The sequence below is a fragment of the Giraffa tippelskirchi genome, chromosome 9 (assembly GCF_054371585.1).
Source record: "Giraffa tippelskirchi isolate mGirTip1 chromosome 9, T2T-mGirTip1v1.2.pri, whole genome shotgun sequence".
NCBI lineage: Eukaryota > Metazoa > Chordata > Mammalia > Artiodactyla > Giraffidae > Giraffa > Giraffa tippelskirchi.
The window spans coordinates 57152803-57167411 of NC_137283.1; the positions used below are offsets into that span (position 1 = coordinate 57152803).

Here is a 14609-nt window from a genome sequence, read left to right on the forward strand (position 1 = left end):
GGCCTGCTTCCTGCAGTGTTTTCTCCATCACATCTAGGGCTGGTGTTGGTTTTTCCTACCTGCAGTGAGAGGTTCAGCCCCCAGCATCTCCAATCACCCATGAGACCGCCAGCCTCCCCAGGGACTGCCTTGACCAACGTTGAAGTGTCTCACCTCGAGGTCTGGTGCTGAATAGGGGCTGAGATCAGAGTGTGACAGCTGGGACTCGCTTCAAATCCAAAGGGCAGATCAAGGAAAGGTGTAAAAAAAAGATGACTTTGCAAAGAAATTCACCGATTCTCAGAGTTCATTCAGTAAGTTTCACTTTGTACCAAGCATTCTTTCCTAACATCAGAAAGAAGAGGTAAGAAGCACGCCCCACCCTCGCTGACCCCACACCAGAGCTCACGTTCGCCTCCTCTCGGTTCCGCTCAGAGGCAGCAGGCGGGCCCCAAGTCCCTTCCTCCTCACACACCCGGTCACAGGCCCGGGCACCCACCTGAGGTGCGTCCGGGAGGCCCCCAGGCCCCTCCGAGCTCGTGTGGCCTCGCACACAGGCCGGAACCGTCTCTCCCAGCCTGCCTCCAGGACCTGCTTCCATGACTGTCTCAGTGTCTGATGTTTCTCTGAGTGTGTTAAGCATTTAAGCAGTCATTCCTACCTTCTGTTTGACATATCAAAGCTCCAGGGAAACCAGTGCCCTACAGAACACCTCCAGAGAAGGCGATGGCACCCCACTCCAGTACTCTTGCCTGGAAAATCCCATGGACGGAGGAGCCTGGTAGGCTGCAGTCCATGGGGTCGCGAAGAGTCGGACACGACTGAGCGACTTCACTTTTCACTTTCATGCACTGGAGAAGGAAATGGCAACCCACTCCGGTGTTCTTGCCTGGAGAATCCCAGGGACGGCGGAGCCTGCTGGGCTGCCATCTATGGGGTCGCACAGAGTGGGACACGACTGACACGACTTAGCAGCAGCAGAGAACACCTCTGAGCTTCCACCCGTGCAGCCCTCCTCTGGGACACCGCAACGCCCGCTGGGTGTAGGTCTCGTAGGCTCAGACTCCTGAGACCCTCGCCGGCCACACAGGGCGGAGGACCACTGGCCAGTCCACACAGCAGGCAGCCCAGGCACAGGGAGGTGGCCTGGCCCCAGCACCCCCACTCTGAGCCCTCATTCCTGGGGCTCCCCACGAGAGACATGTCCAGGACAAGACCACTGTGCTCCATGAAGCCCAAGGCTGGGGGCCCATTAGGTGCGCCCACCTCCCCCCTCACCTATCGGATGAATCACCAAGCCGGAGACATGGGACCACAAGCAAGCTTCCCACAACAGAGGCGCCCGTCTGCCTTCAACACGGTTCCCAGGCAAAGGGGTAGGAAGTCAAGGAAAGGTCAAATTCTCACTCACGGGGAAGGTTTCTGTCCATCTTAACCCAAGATGTTTAAGAATGGGATTACTGAGATTAAGAATGCGATTAACTGTTTAAAAATGGGATTACTGAGTCAAAAGTATAAAAGCACTTTTATGACTTTTGCTAATTCACTTTCCTGAAGGATTTTCCAAATTTAACTGCAACCATTGTTGCAGTAGTTAACAGATATAGGAACTAAATGAGAAAAATGACAATTTTACTGAAACAAAGAAAATCAGAATAAATGAAGAGGTATCTCCTATAGGAAGCCTTAACGTAAAGATAAAAGTTCTTTCCTATTTAAATAATTCCAAGGATTTTGGGGGAATGTGATGAAGTCATTCTATCTTTCTCAGTAAAAAATGAATCAGAGTCCCTCCCAATCCTTTTAAAAAAGAGCAGTGACAGGGAATTGGCCTAACCATCTTGAAAAGTATGTTCTAAAAATACAGTATTAACATGATGGGCTGAAATTCCAGCATTACAGAACTCACCAGTACAAGGCTGATGAACCCCCCCTCAGTGGTGACAGCCAGGCTAACACTCCTACGGCCCATCTTCCCAGACTCCCAAACAGAGCAGAGGTGCAAACGCCAGCAGGTCTCTCCTGGAGGGTGGGTCACAAATGACTTTCTTTTCTTCATATTCACTTACTGTCGTCTTTCCAGGGGCAAATGACCTTCAAACTCAAAACGCTATTTCCATTTTGAAGGAAAATGTTCACTGTTGATTTTTCCAGTCAGTTCTGCTTGCAAGAGCATTCCTGTCCTCCAGGACACGCACCTCCACGCAGCGCCTGTTAACAGGCGAGGGGGGGTCTCGCCCAGCGGCCGGCCCAGAGGACACCACCGGCTTCACACTGGCAACCGCTAAGAGCTATGCTTTTGTACATAACGTTCTTTGGGATCAAAGAGCAGGACACTTGTTTCTAGAAAAGAGCGAAGGAAAAAACAAAACCAAAGCAAAGCTTGAACACAGCTTTGCAGCAAGGAGCAGTGCCTCCAGAACCCTCACTGGCAGCACCTGCTTTCTGTTACCCTCCCTCAGCACCATCTTCATGGACTTCTAAAGACACAAACTGCTCTGAAAAATCCTACAGAGTTAAAATGTATAAGTGGATCCCCGGGGCCTGGGAATGGGCACTGAGAGAACACCCGCCAGCCCAGGAATCTCTCCCAGAGCCTTTCTAGAAGAAGGGATACTCACAATACATCCTCTTTCTTCTGTCCTCAAACACAGCATGATCACTGCACATCACTGTTCCACGTGCTGCATGGATCCCTTCCCCCAGGGACACTGTTTCTCGGGTAGGAAATCAAAAGCTAGACTCCGCCCGACACACACACCTGGAGTCACTGCTCTCCTCATCTCTGAAGCTAAGCAGCCAACTGGCCATAAAAGCAAAGCCAATAAGGAAGCCGCAAGCAGGCAGAACCATCAGAAAAACAGCGTGACCCAGCCCAGACTCAGGCCGAGGACAGAGGGCCGGGGAGGGGAGGGGCAGGGAGCTGGGCCGCCTCCACCTCTGCCGCCATCCCCGGGGCAACCTCTCAGCTAGGCGCTGCCCGTGCTGGCCACGCGGGGGCGCAGCCTGCGCTGAGTCCCGGGGTCTATGCAACGTGAAGCCCGGGGTCCACTGATCATGCAGCCTGTGTGCTCCAAGCAAGCCTTCCGCTGTGATGGTGTCCAACAGGCTGCAGGTCTGACGTCCCATTTACAGCCAGCACCTCCAGGGAGACACGCAGGAGCAAAGAGCTACCCAGAAGGCTTCAAGAGGACACCGGGAGGGCCCGAGAAGACGCAGGAGACACACGAGTGAGGGAAGCACACTGCTGAGCTGCGCGGGCACTTCAAGGGCAGCGACCTCAGCTGGGGAGTGAGACAAGCTCTGCTCCAGGGGGAGATGACAGCCTGGACTGGAATGACAGAAAGGGCACCAGGATGTCCCGGGCAGGACGACCTGCTGACCCGCCAACATTGCCCCCAACAGGCCCCGTCTCCCCCAGTGCTCCTTCGAGGGTGTGCCTGCCACTCCACACTGCCCCCCAGGGGCCCTCTGCACATGAGGACGGGGTACAGTCCCGGAGACGGACCTGGGGAGTGCAGGGCCTGGGGCTGCCCCGAGCGCCTCCTCCTAGGCTTGGCCCACAGCGACATGCCAAGCTCCCCACGTGAGCACAAGGTCAGCACTTTCTGAGATGGGGACTCCTAAACCCCTACCTACCGCTCAGCAGGAAAGACCTGGCAGGCATTCTTATCAGGGCACATTCTCTGGAGCCGCCACAGCATCGACTTACATCATGGGGAGCTATCGTCGTGGGGCGGGGCCTCTCGTGTGGGGCGGGGCCTCTCGCTGCGGCGCACAGACTCTCTAGTTGTGGTGTAGGCTCAGTTGTTGCACCACGTGGGATCTCAGCTGCCCGACCAGAAACTGAACCTGCACCCCCTGCCCTCAAAGGCGGATTCTTAACCACTGGACCACTGGGGAAGTCCCTATGAGGGCTTTCCTAACTGTGTGAAAAACGTACCTAGTCACCCAGTATTCCTAGTATTATTACTTCACTTTCCAAATCCCATCACCCCAGCCTCTCACACTAACTCGCTGACCTCTGCTACACTCGCAAGTCTATCTGAGGTCCTAGTTAAACATCTAAGACAAATCACAGCTTCATTTACGTGCATCCTGAAGTCAGTCACACTGTACCCACTGGGACTGCATCAACACCAGCAAACGCTGCGGTGCGGGTGTGTCACTGGAGGAAGACTCAGTGCCAGGGAAGAAAAAGCACAACTGACGAGTGGGCACTCAGTGACTACCCACTCGGGTTTCACCTCCGCTTCTACTGTCCTGCAGTAACAGTTCAGGCCCGTGCGCCCGAGAAGCATGGCTCCCTGCTCTCGAGATCCTAACCCAGGCTGATCAGACGACCTCAGACTAAGGCACCCTACGTCCTGACACCCTCCTCCATGCCTCATACTTTTAACCACGTCCACTCACGAGCCCGTCTCTTTCCGGAACACTGGTCACTAACTGCAACCTAGGGCAGTAAGCACTTTGGCTTACTTTGGCTCAGACACCTGCTGAGGGTTCAGCACAGTGTCAGTTACTGGGTTGGACACTGGGGTTGACCTATTCCCTGGTGGTCCAGTGGTTATGACTTCATGCTTTCAACGCAGGGGGTCCAGGTTCCATCTCTGGTCAGGGAACACCTGGTACAGCCAAATAAACAAGAAGGCCACCATGATTCCTTGTAAGCTGAACAAAGCATTCTGTTTTGTAGCTTTCAAGTGGTCAACGGGAAGCTCCAGTGGCCAGACGCAGCTGGCTATTGCACATCTCCTCACTGGACAAGGGGTTCAGCGTGACTCTACACATGGGGAAGCCACGTGCAGAACAAGCCCAAGCACCTGACACCGACAATGGGCCCTTAGGAGTCACTTTACCCGACCCTGCACCGGGAGAGACGCCCCCGGGGCACCCCCGTCCCCCGCCCGGCCCCCGCCTGCACACCCAGAGACCATGAACTACGTCCTGCGCAGGGAACTGTTCTGAGAGGCTGCAGCAGGACTAGGCACACCCACAGCCTCCAGCACCGGTCTCGACACCTTTCCTCAACTCCTGCCCACGCAGGCTGCCTCTGGGTCCTCGGCTTCCCGGCTGCCGCCCTCTGCCTGGATCAGACTCACTGCGCCTCTTACAACACCTGTCTCTTTGTACACGCACCATCCATTAGTGAAACACAGTGATGCCGTAAGAACGCGGAGAACTTTACAAATGTCTGAGAGCTCCCTCAGCATGGAAGTCCTTAACTGCACAGGAAGGTATCACCAGCCTCAGCAGTCATCCCAAATGTCCAGGAAGTATACTGTCGCTGGGCTAAGCTTCACGACCATGCCAACCCTCTGTTGGTCCAGGCCACGCATTCCCCATGCGGGCGTTACTAACTATGGTCTGTGGTCCTCCAGAAGCCAAGCATAACAACAGACACAGTACATCCACGGTATTAAAATTTCACTGGGGCAGGGGCTGTGAATCAGCAAAGGCCTAGGGGCAGAAGGGAGATGTGATATTGAAAAGTGGTTGAGGAAGGCTGGTCTAAACTGGGCGGTCCCATACAGCAGCCACCAGCCATTTAAATGAAATCACATCCAGCTGCTCAGCCACACCAGCTGCACGGCTCGCCCCGCTGGCCTTTGCGGACACAGAATACTCGCGTCTCCACAGCGGGTGAGCTCTGTGGTGTCTGCAGCGTGCTGCTGGCCTCAACAACCCTGAGGATCTTACCAGCGCTGGTGGGTAGTCCTCACACACCTCCATTCTCAGCTGATGGCCATTCATTACTATCTAGCCCATCTTGTTTCCCTCTTGAAAACACAGTAAATACTAGCTCTTCAACAGCAACTTTAGGCACGTGTGGGCTTTTCATCAGAATACCACAGGAATATACTGGCTGCATCCTAAGCACTTCGAAATACTTAGAGCCACTGGTCGTGGCTGACCAGGAGTGTCCACACAGTACCCCAGGTCTTCTGTACCCCTGAGGCTGCCTGTCTGAAAGCCGAGAGCACTATGGATGACAGCAGGAGCGTGAAGGACCAGACAGACCGCACTGACCGGAGCAGGCGGCCTGCAGAAGGTCAGACTAGGAAACGTCGCCCAGATCTCAGAGCCTCCCGGGACCAGGGTGCCGAGCGCCCCAGCAGATCCTCTGCGGGCCTGCACGTGCCTGTGTAAGGCGGCCACATGTGCTTTTTTCTCAAGGACTCTTGCAGGAACCACGGTGACAGGTGTGCCACAAGGCTAGAATGACTCCTAAACAACTCCTTCCCAACCACTTCTCAGTCAAGATGCCAAAATTTGAAAAAAAAATCCAGTCAGCTAAGTGACAGTCTGTCTCCACACTTGGCAATTTTTAAGGCTCCACACCACACAGAGCACAGAATGCAGAATATAACACGTGTGGTCAGGTTAGATGCTGACAAGTTAACGCCGCCGACCATGGACCTGCGGCCCGGAGTTCAGACAGGGAGGCCCAGGTCACGCAGTGCACCACCGGGACAGCGGTCAGAGAGGCAGAGTACGTTCCACCAGCGAAGAGCACATGCGCGTCCTTCCCTCCCAACAGAGGAAGGGCGCGAACTGGGGCAGACAGACCCCACCAGCACCCACAGGCGGGCGACGAGCCGGCCGAGAGCCTCCCTGGGCCGGCAGCATCGTCCCCGTGCCCCGTCCGTGCCCCATCTCCTCCCAGTGCCCCCGCTGCCCTCCGGTCCACAGGCCCCAACAGGACTCTCCCTGCCAGCGGCGCCTCCTCCTCAACGGGGACACAAGGAAGGCTCTCGGTGGCTGCTGGGACCCTGGACAGGAATCCGAGGGCCCTTCCGTTCTGAAGGTGCTCCAGCTCAGGACTGGCTTGTCTCTCCCACACCGAGAATTTCAGTTCCCCAGTGCCCACTGTCACACCACCCAGACCCTGCCACCGCTTCAGGGAACAAGACCACAGGACTACACACCTGCGGGTACACGGCATTTACCGCTTTGACATGGAGTGGGGTGCTACCCTCAGGGAAAAACAAGCTAGAGCAGCAACTCTCACCCAACGTTTAGGGGTCACAGTCTCCACACCTTGAGCACTGCCTGCTTCCAAGTCAGATACTAGGAATACAGACGTCCCAGGAGCCCCACGCTTTGTCACAGGGCCACTGTCCTCAGAACAGACCCATGGAGCAAAGACCACATCTCACATCAAGTCATCAAACTACATTAAATCAAATATGTAACCACGGGAGCTTTCATTCACAAAGCCTCCTCCCCAAAACATCTTTAAACAAGTGTTCAAAAATTTCAGTATTAAACGAAAAAGTAGCCCGATTTGGCATTATGAACTCATATTCTGTAAGGAGACTTGCGGTTAAAAGGGTGTGGGATGCCTCCTGCGGGAAACGGTGCACGACTCGGACCCCAGCTCCCAGAGCACCTTGGGGCTGTCTCACTCCAGGCCTTCACTGTCCCTGACCAACTGAACGTGTAGAAATGATGGCAAAACAAATGATTCTCAGACACACAAAAGGATTCGACCAGGACAACCTTCTGGTGTGGAAAAGCCAGTTTTGTGACCAGTCGCAGGTTCCTTACAACACTGCTGACCTCCATGTATATCTGCTCTTTGTTCATTTCGTAAGTGACAGTCATGATATTATCTTTTCTTGAAAACTGTCTTTTAACAAGACACAACACCTAGGAACTTCCCTGGCGGTCCAATGGTTAAGGCTCCAAGCTTCCACTGCAAGGGGCACAGGTTCAATCCCTGGTCAGGGAACTAAGATCTCCCACAAGCCACACGATCAAAAACAAACAAAACCCCAATATCCACCCCAAACAAGGCTACTCTGATGCCTGTCTCTGAAGAGTGATTCTATTAAAGTACTAACTGAGGTTGTTATTTAGTCGCTAAGCCATATCTCACTCTCTGCAAGCCTATGGACTGCAGCACACCAGGCTTCCCTGTCCCTCACTATCTCCCGAAGTTCGCTCAAACGCATGTGCATCGAGTTGGTGATGCCATCCATCTCATCCTCTGTTGTCCTCTTCTCCTTTTGCCTCCAATCTTTCCCAGCATCAGGGTCTTTTCCAATGAGTTGGCTCTTTGCATCAGGTGGCCAAAGTACTGGAGCTTCAGCATCAGCGTCAGTCCTTCTAATGAATATTCAGGGTTGATTTTCTTTGGGATTGACTGGTTTGATCTCCGTGAGAATCTTCTCCAGCACCACAATTCAAAGGCATCAATTCTTCAGCACTCAGCCTTCTTTATGGTCCAGCTCTCAAGCCCATATACGACTACTGGAAAAACCATAGCTTTGACTATAGAGACCTTTGTTGGCAAAGTGATGTCCCTACTTTTTAATATGCTATCTAGATTTGTCATCGCTTTCCTTCCAAGGGGTAAGCATCTTTTAATTTCATGACCGTTTTCAGTGATACTGGAGCCCAAGAAGAGAAAATTTGTCACTGCTTCCACTGCCTCCCCTTCTATTTGCCATGAAGTGATGGGACCCGATGCCATGATCTTAGTTTTTTGAATGCTGAGTTTCAAGCCAGCCTTTTCACTCTCCTCTTTCACTCTCATCAAGAAGCTCTTTAGTTCCTCTTCACTTTCTGCTATTAGAATGGTATCACCTGCATATCTGAAGTTGTTGATATTTCTCCTGGCAGTCCTGATGCTAGCATGTGAATTATCCAGCCTGGCATTTCACATGATGTACTTTGCAAGGGTGACAATATACAGTCTTGATGTACTTCTTTTCCAATTTGGAACCAGACCGTTGTTCCATGTCCGATTCTAACAGTTGCTTCTTGACCCACACACAGGAGTATCAGGAAACAGGCAAGGTGGCCTGGTATTTCCGTCTCTTTTAGAATTTTCCGCAGTTTGTTGTGATCAGCATAGTCAAAGGCTTTAGCATAGTCAATGAAACAGAAGTGTATGTTTTTCTGGAATTCTCTTCCTTTTTCTAGGATCCAATGGATGTTCATAATTTGATTTCTGGTTCCTCTGCCTTTTCTAAACCCAGCTTGCACATCTGGAAGTTCCTGGTTCACCTACTGCTGAAGCCTAGCTTGAAGGATCTTGAGCATTAGCTTGCTAGCATGTGAAATGAGTGCAACTGTAAAACAGTTTGAACATTCTTCGGCATTGTCATTCTTTGGGATTGGAATGAAGGCTGACCTTTTCCAGTTCTATGGCCACTGCTGAGATTTCCAAATTTGCAACACTTTATATTGAGTACAACACTTTAACAGCATCATCTTTAAAAATTTTAAATAGTTCAGCTGGAATTCCATCACCTCCACTAGCTTTGTTGGTAGTGATGCTTACTAAGGCCCGCTTGACTTTACACTCCAGGATGTCTGGCTCCAGGAAGTGATCACACCATTGCAGTTATCCCAGTCATTAAGATGTTTTTTGTAGAGTTATTTCTGTGTATTCTTGCCACCTCTTCTTCATCTCTTCTGCTTCCGTTAGGTCCTTACCATTTCTGTCCTTTATCATGCATATTCTTCCATGAAAAGTTCCCTTGATACCTCCAGTTTTCTTGAAGAGGTATCTAGTCTTTCCTAGTCCGCTGTTTTCCTCTCCTTCTTTGCACTGTTCACTGAAGAAGGCCTTCTTATCTCTCCTTGCTATTCTCTGGAACTGTGCATTCAGTTGAGTATGTACCAGTTAGGATTCTCCAGAGAAACAGAACTATGGATCCAAGGATGAAGGAACAAAACCTAATGGTTCTGCTGGCACCATTTAAGAGCCTATGTTTTAAAAGTGAGATTTCAAATGTGCTGTTAAAAATAAACTTCACATACATGAGATTCACGTTTCTCCAAGGATGTATAAGATCATGGAATGCACACATGAGATGTAGCCTTTAGACTAGTGAGGAAGTTCTCACAAGATTACAGAGTTTCATAGCTTTAAGTCTTTTATTTTTTTGGCAGCGCTGAGCAGCATGTGGGACCTTGGTTCCCTGACCAGGGATCAAACCCTTGTCTCCTGCAGTGGAAGTGTGGAATCTTAAACCACTGGATCACCGAAGAGGTCCCTCACTTTTTCACTTTTTCCTCTTGAGATTTAGATCTTTGAGACTAAAATATAAGACATGACACCATAAAGCTCCTGAGAGAGAATGCACACAAAACATTCTCTGACCTAAGTCATTCCAATGCCTTCTTAGGTCAGTCTCCCACAGCAATAGAAATAAAAACTGAAATAAACAAATGGGAACTTACATGCTTTTGCACAGAAAAGGCAACCATAAACAAAGAGAAAAAAATCTACAGAATGGGAGAAAATATTTGCCAGTGATATGACTGACAAGGCTCTAACTTCCAAAATATACAAACAGCTCACACAGCTCAGTAACAACAACAACAACACACAACAAGCAAATGGCCACAGAGCAACGAAGCCCACGGGCCGGAACTAGAGTGTGCATCGCAACAGAAAGGTCCACGTGACAAAGTGAACAACCCCCCCCCGTGCCACAAATAAGATTCGACACAGACAAATAAACTTTAAAAAAAGGAAAAAAAGGGCAAAAGACCTAAAGAGACATTTCTCCAGCCAACAGGCACATAAAAGTATGCTCAATATTGCTAATTATTCAAGAAATGTAAATCAAAACTACAATGAGGTACCACCTCACACTGGTCAGAATGGCCATCATTAAAAAGTCACAAATAATAAATGTTGGACAGGGTGTGGAGAAAAGGGAGCCCTCCTACACTCTTGGTAGGGATTTATCAATAAGCTGGTGCAGCCACTATGGAAGTTCCTCAAAAACTAAAAATAGAGTTGTCATATGATCCAGCAATCCCACTGCTGGGCACATATCCAGACAGAACTCTAATTCAAAAAGATACATGTGCCCCAAGGTTCACAGCAGCACTGTTCACAACAGTCAGGATCTGGAAACGACTCAGACGTCCAGTGACAGATGAGCGGACAGAGCAGACGGGGTACACATAAACAACGGAATACTACACAGGCATAAAAACAGTAACAGCATGTGGGACAACGTGGATGCGACTAGAGATTATAACACCAAGTGAAACACGTCAGAAAGAGAAATACCTTATGGTATCACTCACATGTGAAATCGAAAATATGACACAAATACACCTGTTCATGAAAGAGACTCACAGACAGAGAAAACAGAGGTTTCTCTGTGGTTGCCAAGAGGAAGGGAGGTAGAGGAGGGTGGACTGGGAGATTAGAATGAGCAGAGGCAAACCATTACATACAGGATGGACAGCAACAAGGTCCGACTGAACAGCACAGGGAACTATACATTCAATATCCTACGACAAACCATAAGGGAAAAGATTACGAAAAAGAATATAATGTATAACTGAGTCACTTGCTCTACAGCAGAAGTCAAAACAACATGGTAAATCAACTATTCTTCAATTAAAAAAAAAAAAAGCTTTAGGTCTCTGATTTAATTTTGTGTATGACAACAGGTCCAGATACAAATCCGTCTGCAGGCAGACATTTTCCCGGCACCATTATCAGTCGTAGAAGGCACTGCTTTCACCACTGAATGCACTTGGCATCTTCGCCAAAGGTCAATTCACCTTGAGTGTGAAGATTAATGTCTGGGCTTTCTAGTCTGTTCCGCTGGTTTACACTGTATCCTATTCCAGTATCTCACTGTTCTAATTACCACAAGAGTTTTGCAGTTTCAAAATCTCGAAGTGGGAGACCTCCAACTTTTGAGCTTTCAAAATTATTTTGACTATAGAGGGTCCCATGGCTTTCAGGACAGGTTTTTCTATTTCTGCAAAAAAAAAAAAAAAAACAAGTCATTGGGAATTTTGACAAGGATTGCATTGAATCCGTAGATGGTTTCTAACAATATTAATTTTTCTAATCCATAAAGGAGATGTCTTTTCACTTACTTACATCTTTTAACTTCTCTCAGCAACGTTTATAGTCTTTCATTTAGAAGTCTTTTTCATTTACCAAGTTTAAATTTATTCCTAGGTATTTTATTCCTTTTGATGCTACTGTACATGGAACTGTTTCCTTAATTTCTTTTTCAGATTGTATCCTGAAATTTGTTGAATTAGTTTAGTAGCTCTAAGAGGTTTTAGTTTTTTAATTTTGGGGGTATGAACTCGGTAAGGTACTCCACATATAAGATCACGTATCTCTTTCCTGTCCAATTTGGATGCCTTTTCTTTTTCTTGCTGGACTGCTCTGGCTGAACTTCCAGTACTGTTTTGAAGAGAAGTGGTTAAAGTGGGCATACGTGCCTTGTTCCTGATCTTAGAAGACAAAGTGTGTCCTTCACCACTGTGCGTGATGTTCACTGTGGGTTTGCCATATACGACTCTTATTATGTTGAAATGATCTCCTATTCCCAGTATTTCTAGTGTTTTCATTCTGAAAGGATCCCGTCTTCCGCATCAGTTGAGATGATGTTTTCCCCTTTCCTTCTGTTAACGTGGCATATTAATGACCGCTATTTGGTTGTGGAACCAACCTAGCATTTCAAAGAATAAATACAACCAAGGAACCAATCCCACTGGGTCATGGTACATAAATCCTTTTAATAGACTGCGGAATTAAACTTTACAGATATTTTGTTAAGGACTTTTGCACCACTGTTCGTAAGAGATACTGTTTCCTTTTTCTGTACTGTTTGTCTGACTTTAGTATGACAGCAATGCTGGCCTCCCTGGTGGCTCAAATGGTAAAGTGTCTGCCTGCAACGCGGGAGACCAGGGTTCAATCCCTGGGTCTGGAAGATCCTCTGGAGAAGGAAATGGCAACCCACTCCAGTACTCTTGCCTGGAAAACTCCATGGACTGAGGAGCCTGGTAGGCTACAGTCCATGGGGTCACAAAGAGTCGGACAGGACCGAGTCACTAACACTTTCACTTCACTTTCAATACTGGCCTCATAGAATGAGTTAAGAAATGTTTTCCCCTTGAAGTTACAGAGTCTGGGATGAACGTGTACACAGGGCTGTTATTTACAACGGATCACCAACAAGGATCTACTGGACAGCACAGGGAACTCTGCTCAATGTCATGTGGCAGCCTGGATGGGAGGGGTTGGGGGGAGAACAGATACATACACATGCATGGCTGAGGCCCTTCGCTGTGCCCCTGAAACTACCGCATTAACAGGCTATATCTCAACACAAAAGAAAAAGCTAAAAGAAAAAGAAGCAACGCTCCCCCCTCTTCAATACTTGGGCAGAATTTGAGAACTGGTGTTAGCTCTTTAACTGTTAGAATTCACTAGTGAACCCATTAGACCCAGGGCTTTTCCGTCAGGAAGCTTCTGGTAACTCATTCCATCTCCTAGCTTGGCAACAGTACGATCCCTATTTTCTACTTAGTTCGGCAGTTCGTGTATTTCTAGGAACCTGTTTCATCCAGGCTATGCAATTCATTCTCGTACAAGTATTCCTAGGACTCTCTTAGAATCCTTTTTATTCATAAAAATGGATAGTTATATCTCCACTTTCTTTTCTGATTTTAGTGATATGAGCCTTTAAAAAATTCTCAGTTAATCTAAAGGGTTTTCTGCTCTAACCTGGATTATTTCCTTCCCTTTTAAGCTTTGGGTTTAAACTGTTCTTCTTTTTCTAGTTCCTCAGGAAGTGAAGTTAGCTTGTGGATTTGAGATCTTTTTTAATGGTAGCATTTATGGCTATAATTTCCCCTCAGTACTTCTTTGCTGGGTCCTGTAAGTTTTACTATTGTGTGTCTACAGGGTCATTGTTCCCAGACCAGGGACTGAACATAGGCTTCCAGCAGCGAAAGCTCTGAGTCCTAACCGCTGCCAGTGAATCCCCATCCCGAAACATTCTACGATTTCTCTTGTGATTTCTTCTCTGGCCCATTAGTTCTGTAAGAATGTGTTGTTCACCCCCTATGGTATCTGCGGGTTTTCTAGTTCTCCTCTCGTTACTGACCTCCACCTTCATCTCACTGCGCCCCGAGAGGCACTCTGGGGACCTCCCTGGAGGTCCAGCAGTGAGGACCTTGCCTTTCAACGCAGGGGCTGCAGGTCCCACCCCTGGTGGAGGACTAAGATCCCACGTGCCTCATGGCCAAGAAATCAAAACATAAAACAGAAACGACTGTAACAAATTCCATAAAGACTTCAAAATTGGTCGACGTGACAAGAAGGAAAGAAAGAAAGGTACTTTGTATGCCAACCTACGTTTTAAAACCTTCTGAGACTCATCGGGGCTCAACGTGCACTCCCACCTGGAGAACGCCCTGCGGCCACTGGCGGCAGCGGGCAGAGGCCTGTGTCTGCTGCGTCACTCACGCCCTCCCCTCTCTCCCGTACCTGCCGTCTGGGCCCATCCACCGGCAGTGTTACTGTCTGTCACACTTCTCTCCCTTCGGCTCTGTTCATCTGTGCCTCGTGTATTTTGATGGCTGTGAAACGGTGTGTAAATGTTTATCACTGTTTCACCTTCTTGCCGTACCGAATCTTCTACTAGTATGTTCTGCCTTATAAGCTTTCTTTTGACTCAAAGTGTACTTCACCTCAGATGAGTACAGTTGCCCTCTCTTTTGGTTACTATTTACATGAATCCTTTCACATTGAACATTTTTCTGTCTTTGGCTCCGAAGTCAGTCTCCTGTGGAGAGCAAGTAAATGGTTCATGTTTTTCTATCCAAACTGCCAATCT

General features: G+C 48.8%; 1 protein-coding gene across 7 annotated transcripts in view; it reads right to left on the reverse strand.

Annotated features, from left to right (window-relative positions):
* RAB7A (RAB7A, member RAS oncogene family) overlaps positions 1-14609 on the reverse strand; it is a 44739-nt gene that overhangs the window by 13014 nt on the left and 17116 nt on the right. For 2 of the 7 annotated variants that reach the window (XM_081526565.1, XM_081526564.1), the window contains exon 2: positions 154-208. The exons of 3 other annotated variants lie outside the window; for them this stretch is intronic. The gene's annotated coding sequence lies outside the window, so the exon portion shown is untranslated. Of the gene's footprint in view, positions 1-153; positions 325-14609 lie in introns of all 7 variants that reach the window. 2 more of the 7 variants (XM_081526567.1, XM_081526561.1) reach the window with 1 other exon arrangement.